The following is a 20,461-nucleotide window of genomic DNA, read 5'->3' on the forward strand; positions in this document are numbered from 1 at the left end:
ATAGGACTTCATGATTTAGAAAAAGCGGCTAACATGCAACATAAAGAAGCATGCTATGCTTACGGGTTAGTAATGTTCGCTTCTCACCAAAGTGAGAAAAAGAACATCGGGCTACAACTATTAAACAAAACGTTCCCACAAGTGACGGAGTTGGTAATTGGGGTAAGAAATGAGGTTTTTAGGTTATTACGAGACTGTTGGTCATTACGTAACCCTCGTCCCTTTGACGACGTTACAACACGATGTCTTATCAACGGCCATAACGGTTATGTCCCACAAGACCAAGGATGGGAAGTAGTCCTAGTAAAACCAGAATGCATGACTTGTTTCTGGACGTATGAATTACGTGTCTTTATTGCCTTTGCTGAACGACTTGTGTACTAGCTAGAATTATCTTCACAACTATCTTGTATCAAAGTTATTGTGTGCTATATTTCATGCTTTATGTAAAATAAGCGGTATTGTAAGTTTGTAAAATATTGTATAAAAGTTTGAACGCGAAATATTATTATAATCAGTTTTTCATATAGAATTGTAGTAGTTGAATTGTATATTAGCTACTAAGTATGAACTTAACGGGTAGGTACTACCCAAATTTAAACTTATAAAACGCTAATATGAAGAAAAAGCTTTTATAAATGAGTTCATATTATGCTACGAAATACTATTAACTACTCTTAATATTCTGTATGATTAACTTGTTCCATTTGACTATTTTGAAGGAAATGGCACCGACTACTCGACACACCGTGAATATGAATAAAGAGGAATTCCGTACTTTTCTAGCTTCAAACATAGCCGCAGTACAGGCTGCGCTACATACCAACAATAACCTTGGATCTAGCAGTACAGGAAATCGTGTAGGATGCACCTACAAAGAATTCACAGCCTGCAAACCTTTGGAATTTAATGGAACCGAAGGACCGATCGGATTGAAACGGTGGACCGAGAAGGTCGAATCGGTGTTTGCCATAAGTAAGTGTACTGAAAAGGACAAAGTGAAGTACGCTACGCATACCTTCACAGGTTCTGCGTTAACATGGTGGAATACCTATCTAGAGCAAGTGGGACAAGATGATTCGTACGCACTACCGTGGTCAGCATTCAAGCACTTGATGAACGAGAAGTACCGTCCCAGAACCGAGGTCAATAAGCTCAAGACAGAACTTAGAGGGTTACGAACCCAAGGATTTGATATTACCACGTACGAAAGATGATTCACAGAATTGTGCGTATTGTGTCCGGGAGCGTTCGAAGATGAGGAAGAGAAGATCGACGCGTTTGTGAAAGGATTACCGGAAAGAATCCAAGAAGATATAAGTTCACACGAGCCCGCCTCCATACAACAGGCATGTAGAATGGCTCACAAACTAGTGAACCAGATTGAGGAAAGAATTAAAGAACAGATGGCTGAAGAGGCCAATGTGAAGCAAGTCAAAAGAAAGTGGGAGGAAAACGGTGATAAGAATCACCAATACAATAACAACAGCAATTACAATAATAATCGCAACAATTATCCTAACAATCGCAACATCAATCGCAACTATAACAAACGGCCCCACAACAACAACAACAACAACAACAACAACAACAACAACAACAACAACAACAACAACAACAACAACAACAACAACAGCAACTACAACAATCATCCCAACAACAATAACAACCGCAACAACAACAACAATCAGAAGCAGCTATGCCAAAGGTGTGAAAAGTATCACTCGGGGTTCTGCACCAAATTTTGCAACAAGTGTAAAAGAAATGGTCATAGCGCGGCGAAGTGTGAGGTCTACGGACCAGGGGTTAACAGAACGAAAGGAAAAAATGGTGTCAGAACGAGTAATGGCGGAGCAAGTAGTGTCGGAGCAAGTTATGCCAATGTAGTTTGTTATAAATGTGGAAAACCGGGCCACATTATTAGAAATTGCCCGAACCAGGAGAACACGAATGGACAAGGCCGCGGAAGAGTTTTCAATATTAATGCGGCAGAGGCACAGGAAGACCCGGAGCTTGTTACGGGTACGTTTCTTATTGACAATAAATCTGCTTACATTTTATTTGATTCGGGTGCGGATAGAAGCTATATGAGTAGAGATTTTTGTGCTAAATTAAGTTGTCCATTGACGCCGTTGGATAGTAAATTTTTACTCGAATTAGCAAACGGTAAATTAATTTCAGCAGATAATATATGCCGGAATCGAGAAATTAAACTGGGTAGCGAAATATTTAAGATTGATTTGATACCAGTAGAGTTAGGGAGTTTTGATGTAATAGTTGGCATGGACTGGCTGAAGAAGGTGAAAGCAGAGATCGTATGTTATAAAAATGCAATTCGCATTGTACGAGAAGAAGGAGAACCCTTAATGGTGTACGGAGAAAAGGGCAACATGAAGCTACATCTTATTAGTAATTTGAAGGCACAAAAACTAATAAGAAAAGGTTGCTATGCTGTTCTAGCACACGTCGAGAAAGTACAAACTGAAGAAAAGAGCATCAATGATGTTCTCGTGGCAAAAGAATTTCCCGATGTATTTCCGAAAGAATTACCGGGACTACCTCCACATCGATCTGTTGAATTTCAAATAGATCTTGTACCAGGAGCTGCACCAATAGCTCGTGCTCCTTATAGACTCGCACCCAGCGAGATGAAAGAACTGCAAAGCCAACTGCAAGAACTATTAGAACGTGGTTTCATTCGACCAAGCACATCACCATGGGGAGCTCCTGTTTTGTTTGTCAAGAAGAAGGATGGTACATTTAGGTTGTGTATTGACTACAGAGAGTTGAACAAACTTACCATCAAAAACCGTTATCCACTGCCGAGAATTGACGACTTATTTGATCAACTACAAGGCTCGTCTGTTTATTCGAAGATCGATTTACGTTCTGGATATCATCAAATGCGAGTAAAGGAGGATGATATTCCAAAAACTGCTTTTAGGACGCGTTATGGTCATTACGAGTTTATGGTTATGCCGTTTGGATTGACTAACGCACCAGCTGTGTTCATGGACCTTATGAACCGAGTGTGTGGGCCATATCTTGACAAGTTTGTCATTGTTTTCATCGATGACATACTTATTTACTCAAAGAATGATCAAGAGCACGAAGAACATTTGAGAAAAGTGCTAGAAGTATTGAGGAAAGAAAAACTGTACGCTAAGTTTTCAAAGTGTGCATTTTGGTTGGAAGAAGTTCAATTCCTCGGTCACATAGTGAACAAAGAAGGTATCCAGGTGGACCCGGCAAAGATCGAAACCGTTGAAAAGTGGGAAACCCCAAAAACTCCGAAGCATATACGTCAATTTTTAGGATTGGCTGGTTACTACAGAAAATTCATCCAAGATTTCTCTAAAATAGCAAAACCCTTGACTGCATTAATGCATAAAGGGAAGAAATTTGAATGGAAGGATGAACAAGAGAAGGCGTTTCAATTATTGAAGAAAAAGCTAACTACGGCACCTATATTGTCATTGCCTGAAGGGAATGATGATTTTGTGATTTATTGTGACGCATCAAAGCAAGGTCTCGGTTGTGTATTAATGCAACGGACGAAGGTGATTGCTTATGCGTCTAGACAATTGAAGATTCACGAGCAAAATTATACGACGCATGATTTGGAATTAGGCGCGGTTGTTTTTGCATTAAAGACTTGGAGGCACTACTTATATGGGGTCAAAAGTATTATATATACCGACCACAAAAGTCTTCAACACATATTTAATCAGAAACAACTGAATATGAGGCAGCGTAGGTGGATTGAATTGTTGAATGATTACGACTTTGAGATTCGTTACCACCCGGGGAAGGCAAATGTGGTAGCCGACGCCTTGAGCAGAAAGGACAGAGAACCCATTCGAGTAAAATCTATGAATATAATGATTCACACTAACCTTACTACTCAAATAAAGGAGGCGCAACAAGGAGTTTTAAAAGAGGGAAATTTAAAGGATGAAATACCCAATGGATCGGAGAAGCATCTTAATATTCAGGAAGACGGAACCCGGTATAGGGCTGAAAGAATTTGGGTACCAAAATTTGGAGATATGAGAGAAATGGTACTTAGAGAAGCTCATAAAACCAGATACTCAATACATCCTGGAACGGGGAAGATGTACAAGGATCTCAAGAAACATTTTTGGTGGCCGGGTATGAAAGCCGATGTTGCTAAATACGTAGGAGAATGTTTGACGTGTTCTAAGGTCAAAGCTGAACATCAGAAACCATCAGGTCTACTACAACAACCTGAAATCCCGGAATGGAAATGGGAAAACATTACCATGGATTTCATTACTAAATTGCCAAGGACTGCAAGTGGTTATGATACTATTTGGGTAATAGTTGATCGTCTCACCAAGTCAGCACACTTCCTACCAATAAGAGAAGATGAAAAGATGGAGAAGTTAGCACGACTGTATTTGAAGGAAGTCGTCTCCAGACATGGAATACCAATCTCTATTATCTCTGATAGGGATGGCAGATTTATTTCAAGATTCTGGCAGACATTACAGCAAGCATTGGGAACTCGTCTAGACATGAGTACTGCCTATCATCCACAAACTAATGGGCAGAGCGAAAGGACGATACAAACGCTTGAAGACATGCTACGAGCTTGTGTTATTGATTTCGGAAATAGTTGGGATCGACATCTACCGTTAGCAGAATTTTCCTACAACAACAGCTACCATTCAAGCATTGAGATGGCGCCGTTTGAAGCACTTTATGGTAGAAAGTGCAGGTCTCCGATTTGTTGGAGTGAAGTGGGGGATAGACAGATTACGGGTCCGGAGATAATACAAGAAACTACCGAGAAAATCATCCAAATTCAACAAAGATTGAAAACCGCCCAGAGTCGACAAAAGAGCTACGCGGACAGTAAAAGAAAAGATATAGAGTTTGAAATTGGAGAAATGGTCATGCTTAAGGTTTCACCTTGGAAAGGCGTTGTTCGATTTGGTAAACGGGGGAAACTAAATCCAAGGTACATTGGACCATTCAAGATTATAGATCGTATCGGACCAGTAGCTTACCAACTGGAGCTACCTCAATAACTCGCGGCTGTACATAACACTTTCCACGTCTCAAATTTGAAGAAATGTTTTGCTAAAGAAGATCTCACTATTCCGTTGGACGAAATCCAAATCAATGAAAAACTTCAATTCATTGAAGAACCCGTCGAAATAATGGATCGTGAGGTTAAGAGACTTAAACAAAACAAGATACCGATTGTTAAGGTTCGATGGAATGCTCGTAGAGGACCCGAGTTCACCTGGGAGTGTGAAGATCAGATGAAGAAGAAATACCCGCATTTATTACCAGAAGATACGTCAACACCTCCAACTGCTTAAAATTTCGGGACGAAATTTATTTAACGGGTAGGTACTGTAGTGACCCGAACTTTTCCATGTTTATATATATATTAAATGAAATTGTTATTTACATGATTAAGTGTTTCCAACATGTTAAGCAATCAAACTTGTTAAGACTTGATTAATTGAAATAGGTTTCATATAGACAATAGACCACCCAAGTTGACCGGTGATTCACGAACGTTAAAACTTGTAAAAATTATACGATGACATATATATGGTTATATATATAGTTAAAATGATTTTATTATAAGTATGTATCTCATTAGGTATTTTAACAATGAGTTATATACATAAAAATGAGACTATTAATTTAAGAAACTCGAAAACGATATATATAACGATTATCGTTATAACAACGTCTTACTAGGTACATATGAATCATATTAAGATATTGATACACTTGGTTAATTATGTTAAATGATAAGTAAATATATTATTAAGTGTATTAACAATGAAATACATATGTAAAAATAAGACTACTAACTTAATGATTTCGAAACGAGACATATATGTAACGATTATCGTTGTAACGACATTTAACTGTATATATATCATACTAAGATATATTATATATCATAATATCATGATAATATAACAATTTAACATCTCATTTGTTATAATAAATAATGGGTTAACAACATTCAACAAGATCGTTAACCTAAAGGTTTCAAAACAACATTTACATGTAACGACTAACGATGACTTAACGACTCAGTTAAAATGTATATACATGTAGTGTTTTAATATGTATTCATACACTTTTGAAAGACTTCAAGACACTTATCAAAATACTTCTACTTAACAAAAATTCTTACAATTACATCCTCGTTCAGTTTCATCAATAATTCTACTCGTATGCACCCGTATTCGTACTCGTACAATACACAGCTTTTAGATGTATGTACTATTGGTATATATACTCCAATGATCAGCTCTTAGCAGCCCATGTGAGTCACCTAACACATGTGGGAACTATCATTTGGCAACTAGCATGAAATATCTCATAAAATTACAAAAATATGAGTAATCATTCATGACTTATTTACATGAAAACAAAATTACATATCCTTTATATCTAATCCATACACCAACGACCAAAAACACCTACAAACACTTTCATTCTTCAATTTTCTTCATCTAATTGATCTCTCTCAAGTTCTATCTTCAAGTTCTAAGTGTTCTTCATAAATTCCAAAAGTTCTAGTTTCATAAAATCAAGAATACTTCCAAGATTGCAAGTTTACTTCCAAGTTTTCTAAATCCATTCCAAGTAATCATCCAAGATCAAGAAACCTTTGTTATTTACAGTAGGTTATCTTTATAATACAAGGTAATAATCATATTCAAACTTTAATTCAATTTCTATAACTATAACAATCTTATTTCGAGTGGAAATCTTACTTGAAATTGTTTTCGTGTCATGATTCTTCTTCAAGAACTTTCAAGCCATCCAAGGATCCTTTGAAGCTAGATCTATTTTTCTCATTTCCAGTAGGTTTATCCAAGGAACTTGAGGTAGTAATGATGTTCATAACATCATTCGATTCATACATATAAAGCTATCTTATTCGAAGGTTTAAACTTGTAATCACTAGAACATAGTTTAGTTAATTCTAAACTTGTTCGCAAATAAAAGTTAATCCTTCTAACTTGACTTTTAAAATCAACTAAACACATGTTCTATATCTATATTATATGCTAACTTAATGATTTAAAACCTGAAAACACAAAAAACACCGTAAAATCGGATTTATGCCGTCGTAGTAACACCGCGGGCTGTTTTGGGTTAGTTAATTAAAAACTATGATAAGCTTTGATTTAAAAGTTGTTATTCTGGGAAAATGGTTTTTATTATGAACATGAAACTATATCCAAAAATTATGGTTAAACTCAAAGTGGAAGTATGTTTTCTAAAATGGTCATCTAGACGTCGTTCTTTCGACTGAAATGACTACCTTTACAAAAACGACTTGTAACTTATTTTTCCGACTATAAACCTATACTTTTTCTGTTTAGATTTATAAAATAGAGTTCAATATGAAACCATAGCAATTTTATTCACTCAAAATGGATTTAAAATGAAGAAGTTATGGGTAAAACAAGATTGGATAATTTTTCTCATTTTAGCTACGTGAAAATTGGTAACAAATCTATTCCAACCATAACTTAATCAACTTGTATTGTATATTATGTAATCTTGAGATACCATAGACACGTATACAATGTTTCGACCTATCATGTCGACACATCTATATATATTTCGGAACAACCATAGACACTCTATATGTGAATGTTGGAGTTAGCTATACAGGGTTGAGGTTGATTCCAAAATATATATAGTTTGAGTTGTGATCAATACTGAGATACGTATACACTGGGTCGTGGATTGATTCAAGATAATATTTATCGATTTATTTCTGTACATCTAACTGTGGACAACTAGTTGTAGGTTACTAACGAGGACAGCTGACTTAATAAACTTAAAACATCAAAATATATTAAAAGTGTTGTAAATATATTTTGAACATACTTTGATATATATGTATATATTGTTATAGGTTCGTGAATCAACCAGTGGCCAAGTCTTACTTCCCGACGAAGTAAAAATCTGTGAAAGTGAGTTATAGTCCCACTTTTAAAATCTAATATTTTTGGGATGAGAATACATGCAGGTTTTATAAATGATTTACAAAATAGAAAAAAGTACGTGAAACTACATTCTATGGTTGAATTATCGAAATCGAATATGCCCCTTTTTATTAAGTCTGGTAATCTAAGAATTAGGGAACAGACACCCTAATTGACGCGAATCCTAAAGATAGATCTATTGGGCCTAACAAACCCCATCCAAAGTACCGGATGCTTTAGTACTTCGAAATTTATATCATATCCGAAGGGTGTCCCGGAATGATGGGGATATTCTTATATATGCATCTTGTTAATGTCGGTTACCAGGTGTTCACCATATGAATGATTTTTATCTCTATGTATGGGATGTGTTTTGAAATATGAAATCTTGTGGTCTATTGTTACGATTTGATATATATAGGTTAAACCTATAACTCACCAACATTTTTGTTGACGTTTAAAGCATGTTTATTCTCAGGTGAATACTAAGAGCTTCCGCTGTTGCATACTAAAATAAGGACAAGATTTGGAGTCCATGTTTGTATGATATTGTGTAAAAACTGCATTCGAGAAACTGATTTCGATGTAACATATTTGTATTGTAAACCATTATGTAATGGTCGTGTGTAAACAGGATATTTTAGATTATCATTATTTGATAATCTACATAAAGCTTTTTAAACCTTTATTTATGAAATAAAGGTTATTGTTTGTTTTAAAAATGAATGCAGTCTTTGAAAAACGTCTCATATAGAGGTCAAAACCTCGCAACGAAATCAATTAATATGGAATGTTTTTAATCAATAAGAACGGGACATTTCACTCTATATGATACATTTTACAAACATTGCATTCGTTTTTGAAAAGACAATCTTTCATTACATCGAAAGTTGACGGCGTGCATACCATTTTATAATATATCTAACTATAACTGACTTAATAATAATCTTGATGAACTCAACGACTCGAATGCAACGTCTTTTGAAATATGTCGTGAATGACTCCAAGTAATATCTTTAAAATGAGTAAATGCACAGCGGAAGATTTCTTTCGTACCTGAGAATAAACATGCTTTCAAGTATCAACCAAGAGGTTGGTGAGTCCATTAGTTTAACATAAATAATCATTTCATAATTTTAATAGACCACAAGATTTCATATTTCCATTTCTCATAAACATACGTCCCATGCATAGAGACAAAAATATCATTCATATGGATTGAACACCTGGTAACCGACATTCACAATATGCATATAATAATATCCCCATCATTCCGGGATCCTCCTTTGGACATGATATAAATTTCGAAGTACTAAAGCATCCGGTACTTTGGATGGGGCTTGTTGGGCTCGATAGATCTATCTTTAGAATTCGCGTCAATTAGTAGATCGGTTTACTAATTCTTAGGTTACCAAGCAAAAGGGGCATATTCGGCTTCGATCATTCAACCATATAATGTAGTTTCGATTACTTGTGTCTATTTCGTAAAACAATTATAAAAGCAGCGCATGTATTCTCAGTCCCAAAAATATATATTACAAAAGCATTTAAAAAAGGAGCAAATGAAACTCACGCATATAAATATTGTAAAACAGTTAATAAAGTATTTGCATGTATTCTCAGCCCAAAAATGTAATGAGTAAAAAGGGAGCAAATGAAACTCACCCTACAATATTTTGTAGTAAAAATATTCATACAACGATACTGAACAATGCAGGATTGGCCTCAGATTCACGAACCTATATCATTTGTATATATATATATTAATACACATAATCGTAATAGAATAAATATATGAATAAATTTCTTAATTATTTCGATTTTAATAACTTATATGTTCTGTGTATTCATTTTTATATATTTTAACTAAATAAGATATTAAGTTTGTTATGTTTTATATATTAAATATATTTATATATTTATATATATATGTATATCATTTGTTTGTTAAACAGTATTTTAATAATACTAAGATAATATTTGAAGTTATATAATGAGAATACTAATATTAAATATAATGAATACATCCGTAGTTTTAATAAGATTGATAATTTAATAATAATGGTAATGAAATTAATAATTTTGATATTACTACATAATACATAATAATAATAATAATTATAACAATCTTATTAATAGTGGTAATCCTAATAATAATACTTTTATTCATAATAATAATGATAAGTCTGAGATGATACTAATACTTTTAATTATGATAATAATAATAATAACAATTATGATACTTTTAATAATATTTCATAATAATGTTAATAATAATAATAATAATAATAATAATGATCATAATTATAATAGTAATACTACATATATTAATATTAGTGATAATAACAATAATATTAAGTAATGATAATAATATTTGTACTAATAACAATTTTAACAATAATAATTACCACTAGCAATAATAATAATAATAATAATAATAATAATAATAATAATAATAATAATAATAATAATAATAATAATAATAATAATAATAATAATAATAATAATAATAATAAAAATAAGATTTGCTACCTCAAAGGGATCGGTTAAAAAAAATAACGTCACTGCTCGGGTTCGAACCCACGACCTCCCGTTCACCCATGAATACCCAACACCAACTGACCAGTTCCATTTTTCTGATAAAACACCCTCCCCTATTCTATTTAACCCAAAAATCGAATTTTTATCTTCTTCTTCATCACCCATCAATTGACCCGAACTAAATCAATCATAAAATTCAAACCTCCAATCGGTTTTTGGACTTTTAAACAATACATAAACAACCTATAACAGTCTTGAATTAATTGAAAACAAAAACAAAACAAAAAAATTACAGAAACTGCTACTGCTTCGCGACTTTTAAAAAAAAATTGATTTTGATTTCTAGAGCGTTTTAGATCAAACTTATAACATAAAATAGATTGTAATCCATTCCTTGAAACTGTTGGAATCGTTAATTTAACTTAAATCTTCACAGAATATTCGAATTCGATTGATGAACATTTGTTGACTTTTAAACTCCTAAACTTTGACTCATAAATTCGGGCTCGATAGAACGAATTAGAACCCGAGATTTTGGAGATAGTTTGAATGTAAGATTCCTAAGGTAATTGCATTATTAGTTTTTGAAAATTGGTTCGAATTTGCAGTATGAAAATAATTGAAACGTACAGAAAAAAATAAAATAAATAAAATAACTGTGTTCAGCAACTCTTCTTTTGGGTTTTCATTCACTCGATTAACAGAGATAAATAACATGATATAAATAGTGAAAATCAATTGATTGCTTGTTTTATTATATTATAGATTGTATAGACCATGAATCACGAGCAAAATAGAAAGGAGAGAAAAAAAATAAACTGATGGGGATAGGTAATAATGCCTGACGCGTTTATAAGTGTATATATATATCGGTTGTAATCTACATCTATCTGACTTATCATTTATATTTATATACGCCTGCAATTATATATTTAAATTTCTGTATTTATACATTATAGTTAATCTATTAATTAATACATATAATAATAATAATAATACTCTTAATATTGTAAATAATAAATATAAAAGTTTATAATAATTTATTAGTAATAATAATAATATTATTATTATTGATAATGGTAATAATAACTATAAAACTTATAACAATAATATTATTAATGATAATAATAATAATAATACTAATTATAATGATACTAATATTATTAATGATAATAATAATATTAGTAATAATAATAATACTATATCAACTTATATATATATATATATCTAAATCGTACATAATATTAATAACACTAGTATTGATGTTAATATTAAAGGTAATAACTATATTATTATAACAACTATATTTATACTTGTAATATTTAATAATCATATGATTTTATATCATAACTTTTATTGATTTATTATTACTTATAAACTATAATATACATGAACTGATTATGAAATCATATATATTTTTATATAAAATTACTTTAAACTACACTTAATTAATTGTATCTTAATTCACATATTTGATCTTATTATATCTTATTTCTTTCAATTATTATTTATACATTTACATTTATTTTCATATATATAAATATTTTATTTACAAACAATGGTTCGTGAATCGTCGGGAATATGATAAATAGTTCTAACATTTTGAGACTCAGTTTAATAGACTTTACTTATCGTGTCGAAACTATATAAGATTTAAGTTTAAATTTGGTCGGAAATTCCCGGGTCATCACAGTAATTATATATATTATGTTTTCAGAGAAAAGAAAAGAGAAAAAGGTGTGTCTTTCTTCATTCTCCGTAGTCTTGTTTTATAGGCAAATGTTGATTTGAAATTTTCACTTATGACCCCTTAACTATGCTCAATTAACAACTTTTTATTATTTATTATTATTCTTATTATGAATTATTTAAATATTATATTATATTCTTGTGCATAGTTGACTTGTACTTTCAGCTCCGTTGCGTCGAGCGTTGAAAGTTGGTTCATGTCTCAGTTCCGGATTTTCAAACGCCTTTTTGTATAATTTAATATCTTGTACTTTGCGTTTTGCGGCTTGTACGTTTGTAATTTTTAGACGTTTCTCATAAATATATTGAACCACTTGGATTGTACTTTGTACTTTTTAGCTTTTTGGTCATTTGCGTCTTCAAATCGTCGAATCTGCCTTTTGTCTTCACCTTTTATTATTTAAACGAATATCACTTGTAAATAGAACAATTGCAACTAAAATCTTGTCTTTCTTGAGGGATAATGCTATGAAATATGTGTTCGTTTTTAGCATTATCAATATTCCCACACTTGAGCGTTGCTTGTCCTCAAGCAATATAGTCTTGAAATAAAAACATACTTGAATCACTTCTTTATTTTTCACACTTTGTACATCAGTGATTTCAATACGGCGGTTATGAACAATGATAGTAACGATGTGGTTTATAGTCTCACATGACTATAAAAATTTAGATCCGTTAGGAAATTGGATCTTTATGAAAACATTTGATCTTTTGAAAATTCAATCTAGTTTTTATCCTAGATAAGTTTTCCGGAATAACCCTTCACCGGTGTTGCAAAATGTTATTGTGGGTTTTGTGGGTTTCGGATTTTAAAATTTTAGCTCAAAACTTTACGGTTTTGTGTCACCCACTTGCTAACCTTGTATTAAGAAAGCAACACGTCCAGTTTACTTGTCCCGTATATTACCTTTCGGTAAACTACCGTCCGGTTGTAAAGGAAAGCGATGAACAAGAAACTGTTAAGGCAATGTCTAATGACATGCATTTGTTCATGGTCTAAAACGTGTCGGATGCTATTACTATCCTTTGTAGGAGTAATAGTAAAGATCATCCTATAATTTTTCTGGTCTGGCACAAGGTCCTGTCTCCGACCATGCTATGCAACCACCGTTCTTACGGTTGACACCCCATTTGGTTCAGGTGACCTAATGAATTCCAGGTGAATTCCTAGGATTTTACGTTCAATGGTAATGAACGCATTGAAAATGGGTTTTTAGAAAACAAATTAGTTTTAATTTTTGATCAAAATATTTTCTCGTTCAAGCTCGAGTTTAGATATCATCGAATTCCATGAGTTTGTAATTCTCAATCTTTAAAGTCAATCTCAAGAATTGAGTAATATCAGGCTTAAAAGCTGATTTTTAATCTTTAAGGAGATTATCCTTACTGGGGGTCTGATTCATTAGTCTTATCAAGCTAATTTGCACGGCGCCCTCCCCATTTTACGAGACAGATCCTCTCATGGTTAGGATAAGTCTGACCACATGGCGACCCTGTTTGATGCTGAGGTCCGTGGATTTCCTACTGATTTTAGAGATGACTTTTCTAGATTTTTCGTCAACCTACAGCTGGTCTGGACGACAACTTCTTGACCTAAATCAAGAAGCGCGTGTCTTTTTCGGAAGACTTTACTTCCTTTTAATGATGGAATTGATTCATCGTGTAGATCCATCTTTTTTTTGAATATATTACAGTAAATCGGGTAAAACTGATTAGTTTAGTCCAAAACAAAAGTACCTGAAATAAGGTTGTACAGATATGTGATATATGTTTTAAAGAACTTGGTGAATTCTTCCCACACTCAGCTTTTATTTATTTCTTTCTTTGCCTTTTTATTCCCCTCTATTCCATTTTAAATGAATTCAAGCATTTTGGGTTGTTTCTCAATTTATGTCCTTTCCAAGGTAATAATAATTTCGGTAGTATCACCTAGTTTTATCGTTCATAAATATGTATAAACATGATTTTGAATTCATTTAGTTGAAAATTTTTCAAATTTTCACAAAATTTGGCAATTAAACCAAGTGTAAACCCGAGAGAATTTATAACCCTTCCCCACACTTGAGATCTTGCAATGCCCTCATTTGCAAGAAATCAGTAAAAAATTAAATTCATGAGGGTGATTAGTGTAGAAAAATGATTAAAATTACCGAGTTTGCAAACATATTGTTGTTATTTCACATTTGATATTTTGCGTCTTGTCGTCAAAATTAGTAGCTTTTGCTGAACTTAATGACAGTCTTTGAAAGTGCGTTGTTTTATCCTGTTTTGTACATAAGATAAACTACAAACATATATACTTATTTTTGAAGTTTGGTATATTACCCCACTTTCAAAATTTTATAAAATCTAATATTTTTTTGGCATACTTTAAATCAATAAAATTAAAAATAATGATAACAAAATTTGTCGTCCAGCCCTCGGGTAAAGCAATTTCGGTTCAATGACCTAGTGTTTAACTCACGACGAATTTTAGAAATCATTTTTTTAAAATTAATTAAATAAAGTAAATTTTTGTTTTTAAAATCACACAAAACTTAAATTTAAAAAGCATATTAATTTCATATAAAACCTACAAAACAAAAAAAAATTCATAATAGGGGGAGAAAACTAGTTCTTTAGTGTCTGCTAGTGGAAAAGACCAATCGAATTCCATTCTCGGAACTACACGAGAACAGAACAACTAACTCTAGACAGCATTTTCTTTTTAGAACATTTTGAATCTCCCCACACTTAGGTAGCTGTGGTGTTAAAATTGTGATTAACTTCATCGTCAATTTTTCTTGGACCATAATCAACTTGCATATCTGTGACTTTTGCTTTAAGCCATTGGTCGGATTCTTGTGTAATATCCACAAATTCAACTAATTTCGCCTTTTCTTTAGGTGACAGATTGGATACTAACCGGTTACATAACTTAAATTTCCCCTTGGTTCTAGCATCGCGAATTCGTTTAATAAGTTTCTTCATTGAACTATTAATAACGGGATCATTTAATTTCGTATCAACAACGGAGTTCTTTGTTATCAGGTCATCATTAGGTGTTACTTCATTTTCCCCACACTTAGGCGTTTTATTATTGTTGAGCACTACCATTGGAGTTGGTAAAACAACATTGTTCTTACCAATCGTTTTTGCTGGTTCAACGGTTTTGGTTGGTGGAGATTTAGACTTTCGAATCATAAAGGTGATCGATTTCTCATCATTACTAAGTGTCATTCTACCCTTTCTTACATCAAATAACGCCCCGGTGGACGCTAAGAATGGTCGACCTAAAATTAGAGGAATGTTTGGGTCCTCTTCTATGTCAATGACAATGAATTCGACTAGAAAGGTTAAATTACCTACTTGAACGGGTAGGTTGTCAGCAATTCCAATTGGGTGCTTAATGGTTTGATCAAGGAGTCGAACACTCATATCCGTTGGACTTAACTCACTTACTCCTAATCTCTTATATAATGAAAGAGGCATAACACTCACACTTGCACCTAAATCTGCTAGTGCATCATGCATGACACAGTCACTTAGTAGACAAGGAACAATAAATTCACCCGGATCACCTTCCCTAGGTGGAGGTTTTGGTGGAACTGTCTTCACCGGGTTTACTTCTACGGTTTTTGTTTCTTGCACTTTCTTATTCTTCTTCTTCTTCTTTTTTCCAAAGGTATCACAAAATTTATTACCTATCACTTGTTCATACTCAAATCCTTTTCTTGGAAACGGGATGGGTGTTTTGTATGGTGCCACCACTAGCTTTACATACTCGGGTGGTGGTGGTGTTGTAACTTCTTCATTGTTACTCACATCTAAAACTTTTCCATCTTTTGGTGTTGGTTTTTCAGAATTTGTTGTTACCATGTTAACATTTTCATTTCGAGGATTTACTTCATTATTACTCGGTAGCTTTCCTTGTTCCCTTTCACTCATCAATCTTACAAGAGTACCTACTTGTTTTTCTAGATTCAAAATGGAAGCTTGTTGAGTTCTAAATGACTGATCAAACCTCTCATTCGTTTGGGTTTGAGTTTCAATAAATTGTGTTTGAGATTCAACTAGCTTAAATACCACTTCTTCCAAATTTGACTTTTTCTCTTCGGTTTGTTATGGTGGTTTATACAAGCCAGGTCTTTGTTGATTGAAAGTGTTGTTTTGAGTTGGTTGGTTATTCGGACCTTGTTGGTTGTATGAGTTATTATTGGGTCCATTTGGATTGTAAAGAATGTTTTGATTTCGATTAAAGTTTGGCCTTGGCGGTTGATAATTATTTCCCGGCCTTTGGTTTATGTAGGAAACATTCTCTCGTTATTCCATCATTTGCTCAACATTACAATCTTTCATTAAGTGTGGTCCACCGCATTGCTCACAACTGATTCGTATTGCGTGAATATCTTTAGTCATCTTTTCCATTCGTCTCTCAAAAGCATCTATTTTTGCCAAAATAGAATCAAAGTTATGGCTAGAATCGTCTCTAGCCGCTTTAGATGAATGAAAAATATCTTTTTCCTGATGCCACTCATGAGAGTGGGATGCTGTGTTATCAATGATCTTGTGAGCTTCGGTTGCGATTTTCTTCATAATGAAACCACCAGCTGCTGTGTCGATGTCTTTTCGTGTGGCGATGTCGACGCCTTTATAGAAAATTTGCACTATTTGAAAAGTATCTAAACCGTGTTGAGGACATCCTCTCAACATCCTTCCGAATCTTGTCCATGCCTCATATAACGTTTCATTTGGCTTTTGCACGAACGTGGCAATTTCTCCTTGAAGTCTCACGGCTTTAGATGCCGGAAAGAATCTTTGAAGAAATTTCTCAACTAAAATATCCCATGAGTTAATCGTTCCTTCAGGTAACGATTCTAACCAATCTTTGGCTTCTCCTTTTAAAGTCCATGAGAACAACATAAGATAAATAGTTTCATCCTCAACTTCTCGGATTTTAAATAGATTACAAATCCTATTAAAAGTTTGAAGATGTTCGTTTGGATCTTCTTATGTTGTACCACCAAATTGGCACTGATTGGTGATCATGTGTAGGATTTGTCCTTTGATTTCAAAATCTGATGCTCTAACATCTGGCTGATTAATGGCGTGACCTTGGCCCGTGCGTGTGGCTCTCATTCGATCTTCCATACTTTGAGGTTCCGTTACTTTCATAATTGAATTTATTGAATCCGAATCACTAGAAGATTTTGATTTTACTATTTGTGGTTCAGGAGGAATGATTAGTGGTTCAGGATCTTGGAATTGTCCTTGAATATCCTCCGGATTCTCAGTTGTGAAGTCGGGTTCAAAAAATGGATTATCGAAAATTTGAGTTGGAGAACTTGTTCGACTAGATGATGATTCTAAAGAAAAATCAACGGCAACAATATTGGCTAGATGCCTTGATCGAGTTACAGGTGGTGAACGTATAAAAGGTGGTGAACGTTTTGCTCGGTGCATTCACTGAATATCCTATTAGTTATAAAAATAAAAATTATATAAGTTATCAAATTAATAGACTTTTCTGATTTTGTCCACGTTTCGAATAGCCAATAGATGCAGCAGGTAGTCAGGACCCTTTAAATCGGAAGCCCACAACTCGCCACTAACAAATCCAACTATTACTACGAACCATAAAATTTGGATGTCTATCAATTTAATCGCTTAAAATAATTTTTCGTTTGAAATTTTAGAGAAGAAATAGAAAATTCTATGTCCTAAAAACTAGAGCGTCGAGAAATAAGAAAGAAAAAGATTGCGTCGAAAAACGTCGAAAAAATAAAAGGTCAAAAAATAAAAATAAGAAAGTAGCGCGTCGAAACTTAAAAGGGATTCTAAACGAAAAATGGCAATTACTTAAAATGATACTAAAATTTTAACACGGCGTCGCAAAATTTTAAGCCACCAAAATCTTAGTCTAAAGAAAAAGCACTTAAGGGATTTTACGGCAAAGCCTAAAAATCTAAAAGTATAAAAATAACTATGGCAAAACTAAACTTAATACTAAAAGTTGTAACTAAAGTCTAAAAATCTAAAGGTAATAAAACTTAAAATATATATATATATTTTTTAATTTTATAGACAAAATCTTAAATATATATATATATATATATATATATATATATATATATATATATATATATATATATATTTAAATTTTTTTTAAAAAAAAATTTTATTTTTATATTTTATATTTTATTTTTTTAACGATTTTAATATTTCCTTTTTAAGGATTTTAAATTTTTTTTTTAAAATTTTTTTTTTCACGAAATTAATAAAATTTTTTTATTATTTTTTTTAAAAAACTTTTTTTTAACTCATTTACTATTCATGAATAGTAAATGAAATGAAATTAATTAATTTACTATTCACATGAAAGCGACATGATAGAAATTATTAATTATAAGTTACATAATATACCCCTGAAGTATTTAATAAATACGACTTTTTAAAACTTTACGATTCAAATTTGATTCAAAATTATTATTATATTATTATATTTTATTTCAATATTATTATATTATTATATTTATTAAATTATTATATTTAAATTAATATATCTTTAATCAATCAAAAACTAAAAAAAAAAAAACTTAAATACCCCGTGAAGACACAAAAAGTGTCCCCGGCAGCGGCGCCAAAAACTTGATGTGTTCTAGAGGGTGTGTATGAAACGGCTATCAGTTTTATATTTATTTACTACATGAAATCACCTAAATTAAACTAAAACACAAAAGGCAAGTATACCTATCGTGTAATAATATAGCTAAGGTAAAGTCCAGGAGGTCGATCCGTGGACACTATTATTGGGTGTCTTACTAGGTCAAATTAGTTAATTAAGTAGTTAAACTAAATATAGTAATTATAGGTAACTTTGGGGGGATTTACCGTTTAATGACCGGTTTGTCGATTTTATATTTTAAGCGTACAGATAAATGACGATAATTAAAGTGCGTAAAATAAATAACAATATTAAAATGACAATAAATAAAACTGTGAGTAAATGAAAGTACGATGAGAAATACAATAAAAGAATTATGCTTATTTAAACTTCCGTAATCATGATGTTTGACGTTTTGATTTTAATTTATTATGCTGGGTTAATTGTCCTTTGACCTGGATTTATTTGATACCTATCTGGTTTTTGCCCATAATAGTTCATCGGTCATAATTATAAAATGATCGTCAAATTAACCTTATACCCGAAGTCAAATATTCCAACTAATTTTGGATTCGAACTGTAACAAGGTCTTAATACTTTGTTAATAATTACACCAGGTTATCGACTGTGTGTAATCCAAGGTCTTAATACTTTGTTAACAATTACACCAATTACCCTTGTATGTAATCCACCCCTGTTTTAATTAGTCCATGATTATTAATTTACCCACTTGGCCAGAATGAATAATAAATTACCCAACCCAATTGATTAATTAAATGATTGTAAAAGACGTCGTATAAACGTCACTAAATAGGACATGCATAATCATTTAATAATTATTAGATTAACTAATTTGAAGATAGGTTCGACAGACTCCAAAGAGTTGTCATTCGATTAGACAATACCCCCCATCTATTAATGGTCCATGGTCCAATGTCCACAAGTGTCGGTCTTTTGTCCATACCCTAATTATGGTACAAAATTCAATAACCCAATCTTTAATATTTAGTTCAACATCATGATTACTTCGGCTCAAATAAGCATAATAATAACTTAGTTACGAGACATTAATTTAAAAAGGAAGAACATAGCTTACAGTGGTGAATAATCGCGTAGCGTTACACGGACAGAGTTTCGACTTTAAAACCCGTAAAACATTTCTTACAATAACCCAATTATTATTAAACTTAAATTAAAATTATAATTATAATTATAAATATTATGTTTACAGAGAAAAGAAAAGAGAAAAAGGTGTGTCTTTCTTCATTCTCCGTAGTCTCGTTTTATAGGCAAATGTTGATTTGAAATTTTCAATTATGACCCCTTAACTATGCTCAATTAACAACTTTTTATTATTTATTATTATTCTTATTATGAATTATTTAAATATTATATTATATTCTTGTGCATAGTTGACTTGTACTTTCAGCTCCGTTGCGTCGAGCGTTGAAAGTTGGTTCATGTCTCGGTTCTGAATTTTCGAACGCCTTTTCGTATAATTTAATATCTTGTACTTTGCGTT

General features: G+C 32.4%; 1 non-coding gene across 1 annotated transcript; it reads left to right on the forward strand.

Moving 5' to 3' along the window:
• Nucleotides 1-16,959: 16,959 nt before the first annotated feature.
• On the forward strand, nucleotides 16,960-17,066 carry LOC139873923 (small nucleolar RNA R71). Its single transcript, XR_011767634.1, has one exon. It is a non-coding gene; the product is annotated as a small nucleolar RNA R71 (small nucleolar RNA).
• The last annotated feature ends 3,395 nt before the right edge of the window (nucleotides 17,067-20,461 follow it).

This window comes from Rutidosis leptorrhynchoides, chromosome 10, assembly GCF_046630445.1.
Source record: "Rutidosis leptorrhynchoides isolate AG116_Rl617_1_P2 chromosome 10, CSIRO_AGI_Rlap_v1, whole genome shotgun sequence".
Classification (NCBI taxonomy): domain Eukaryota; kingdom Viridiplantae; phylum Streptophyta; class Magnoliopsida; order Asterales; family Asteraceae; genus Rutidosis; species Rutidosis leptorrhynchoides.